Below are 3503 nucleotides of genomic sequence, written 5' to 3'. Positions count from 1 at the left end.
GTTTCATGCTGGAGCCTTCCGCCTACAGCGAAAAGAAGTGAACCACTGGGGGTGTGTCTACCTACAAGAGATGGTGGCAGTGGTGGCATGGATCGGGACTCATCCTACCTTCTTTAAATCCCTAGATCAGACTACTGCCAGCAACAGGCTGGCAAACATTATTTATTTCTGCTCCTCACACATCTCTTACATTTCCTTCTTATACCATTCTAGAAAATTCCAGAGACTAAGACCAGACAGCTTTAATTCTCCGAGAACCTGAGGAGTAGAAAAAAAGGTTGAAGAAGGAATCATAGGAGTAACACTAACTGACCCTGGGGGTAAGTTTTGAACACACAATTAGAATGCCAGCTGTGTCCAAGAGGAATAGCACATCTGGAACAGTGGTTTTCTATATTCAGATTCCTCAATTTTAATTTGTGAAAAGCATCCGATAAAAATACAATTTTGGAAAATTTTAAATTTATAAATCCTGTTTGAAAACCACTGCCCTAAACCACATGTGCCTAGAATCCTTGAAAGGCATGAACACGAACATGATGTTTTAGAAAGCTGCCAGAAGCTGCAAGAAGGTAGGAGTGCTATTGAGGAATGTGACCATCTCGGGTAGAAAGAAAATGGCCAACCTGTGGACACTATACCCTAGCTAAAGGGAGAGCAGTTGTTGCCATTTCATATCAGTGGAAGAAGGTTGAATTATTCAATAAATGATGCTGAAACAATTGGTGACCTATTTGGAAAAAAAACAAAATTAGATCCTACTTCATATTCATACCACATACCAAAATGAATTCCAGATGAATTAGAGTTAGTAAAAAAAAAATGAAGCAATGAAATAACTAGAAAAAAATACAAGTCAATATACTCACTAAAGGAAAGAAATAAATCATAAAATCAAAAATTGATAGCTACAGATATCTAAAAATATAAAGCTGTAACATGTAAAAAAAAAAAAAGACCCCAGCATAAATGATACAAAATCAATAGGCAAACAACAACTGGGAAATAATGTTTTTACCACATATGATAAACTAATTAGGTGATAATGTATAAGGTGGAGGTGAAGGAGAAATCTTAAACTGGTTCATACCATTTGATCCAGAAATTCCACATCTACGAATTTATCCTAGGGAAAAAAAAAAAAAAAAACAGAAAAGTACACAGAGGTTTATATGGAAAGATATTCCTTAAATTGTAACAGCAAAGACTGCACATATAAACATTCAGTAACTGGACATTTAGTGGGACACCTCTATGATCAGAAATTATGCATCCGTGAAACACTAACTTCTTGTGGAATGTTTAAAAATATGAGGAATTATTTTCAATATAATGTTGAATGATTATTAAAGCAAGCTGAAAACTATATATATATATATATATATATATATATATATATATACACACACACACGTCATATATGTAGTTTTATTTATATATATATATATATAAAATTTTCATTTTGTATATAAGTATATATCTCTGGCATTTCTTTGCATGTATTCAGGAAAGAGGGACAGAGTCATTTTTCCAAATTTTAAACAATTAATGTGTAGGTTTTTTTATGATAAAGGGGTAAGATACCATTTTTAAGAAGCTACTTTAACAAGGGCTATAAAAGCAGTGGGAGCACAGAGAAGAAAGTCTAGGAATAAAGACAGTAAAAACAAAGCCTGACTGCACTGATTTAACAGTGGAGGAGCCAGCAAGACACACGCAGTGCAGACTACATGAAGATTACAGCATCATTACAGAATTTCTTATACAAGATGGACTCCTGGAAAATTTTCTTCACTACACCAGAGAATAGTCACATGTCCCTGGATGCGTCAGTCACTCTCTTTGCCGCAGTGCTCCGTCCAATGCCCCCCTCCCTTTGCCTTTAACACACTCTCCCCCACCAGCACCCCCTGCAAAACATGCCACCCGCAGACATTTTTGGCTTGGAAAAATGGCCCATCTTGAGAGCTTTCTTTTAAGCGTTTCCTTCTTCTTTTCCCTTCTTGATTGCTGTTTGTCATCTAACTCAAAAATCTACCTTTTTTCCCTCCTTCCCCTTGAAGGGACCAACAACCTAAATTTCAAAGAAATAAAAAGACCACCACTTCAGTTTTGTTTTGTTTTGTTTTCTTGCCGAAATGGATCTACTAATGCGGTTTCCAGGTGAAAGGGGCACAAAAGCTTACGCATTTTCCGGCACATTTCAGGCACAAACATAAAAGCTTTTCTGATAGGAATCTCTGAAATCCTTCTCAGAGCTCTTTTCAAATAAAGAAGCACTTGAGAATATTTTGCCTTTACTGCACTAATTGATGTCCATGAATACAAAATCAATCATTTTCAAAATAAAGGCAGCCACAATATTCATGATTTCCTTTCCATGACTTCTCATCCTAAACCCAAATTTTAATCTTTCCCATTCAACACATGTTCATTTCTCCTTTGAAGCAATTAAACTGAACATTACAGGCTACCCTCCTCATTTCCTCTCCTGTACAGACATCCAGTCACATGATTTTCTTCATTTAAAAAAAAAAAATGAGGTATGGTATCCTTCCCATTGCAAAGTCACAGTTTTGTCATGCTCTCTCCATACGGGGACAGGAGCTCAGATCTGAGAACATCTTCAATCGTAACCCATTCTATCAAGTCTAATTCAAACACTGTAAGGCTGAGATACTGTTCTAAGTGCAATTTCTCATCTAGGTAACATCTTCATCAAGTCCTATGTTGGGAAATATCTTACCAGAATCACAAGGGGAGATTCCTATATTTCCTTCCAGCAACTCATTTGCCATTTAAGAAACAAGCTTTGAACTAGTACATGACCGGGGAATATTTAGATTGGAACTAACCCATCTTCCCAATACTGCTGATTAGAATCAGGAATTCCTACACAGTTCTGTATTATTCTTTTCCATCAAAACTTGTCACTTGCTTTGAAAAGCACATTTTGGGGACCTATTTTACAAAAGATTTCTCAGCTACTTACCAGCTGCACGCGCTCTGCTTCTCCACCAGCTCTGAGATTGTCGCACTGAAGGGGAGGGCGAAAGCAGCAGCAGCCACTTGAAACTGAGCTGTGCTCTGAAGAAGGGATTAGCTCTATGGAAAGAAATGAAATGCCTTGGGATTACCCCCAAATTCCTCCAAAAACGTAAAAATCGTATCACATGTTACATGCTAAAAAGTACATGTTCATCAAAGAAGAGATTTTAATAATAAAACCTCCAATCTAAAACCTACTTAAAGTGCTTTGGTTTTCAGAGGAACCCCTACAATGTCTTGGGCTTTTGGCTCTCCCGTCTCCTAGCAACAGCCTCATTAATATTTTTTTTCTGCAGTGGTCCTACTAGGCATCAGAGAGCATTGACAAGGTCTAGTCTCTGGGAGCATTTTGTGGTTCAGTGTGTGTTTTCCCCCAGGCAAATAATAAGGAGAGTCAGGCCTTAAATAACAAGTTCCCCAGAGGAAGATTTTGACAGAGACTGTTCTTCTGCCCT

At 37.3% G+C, this 3503-nt stretch overlaps 1 long non-coding RNA gene across 1 annotated transcript; it reads right to left on the bottom strand.

Annotated features, from left to right (window-relative positions):
* Nucleotides 1-485: 485 nt before the first annotated feature.
* On the bottom strand, nucleotides 486-3080 carry LOC131821759 (uncharacterized). Its single transcript, XR_009349974.1, has 3 exons — nucleotides 2993-3080; nucleotides 1091-1126; nucleotides 486-730 (listed from the first exon to the last, which is right to left on the bottom strand). It is a non-coding gene; the product is annotated as an uncharacterized LOC131821759 (long non-coding RNA).
* Between the last annotated feature and the right edge of the window lie 423 nt (nucleotides 3081-3503).

This window comes from Mustela lutreola, chromosome X (genome assembly GCF_030435805.1).
Source record: "Mustela lutreola isolate mMusLut2 chromosome X, mMusLut2.pri, whole genome shotgun sequence".
Taxonomy (NCBI): Eukaryota; Metazoa; Chordata; class Mammalia; order Carnivora; family Mustelidae; genus Mustela; species Mustela lutreola.
Note: the sequence above shows the minus strand (reverse complement) of the source record. Positions and strands in the feature narration are given on the sequence as shown.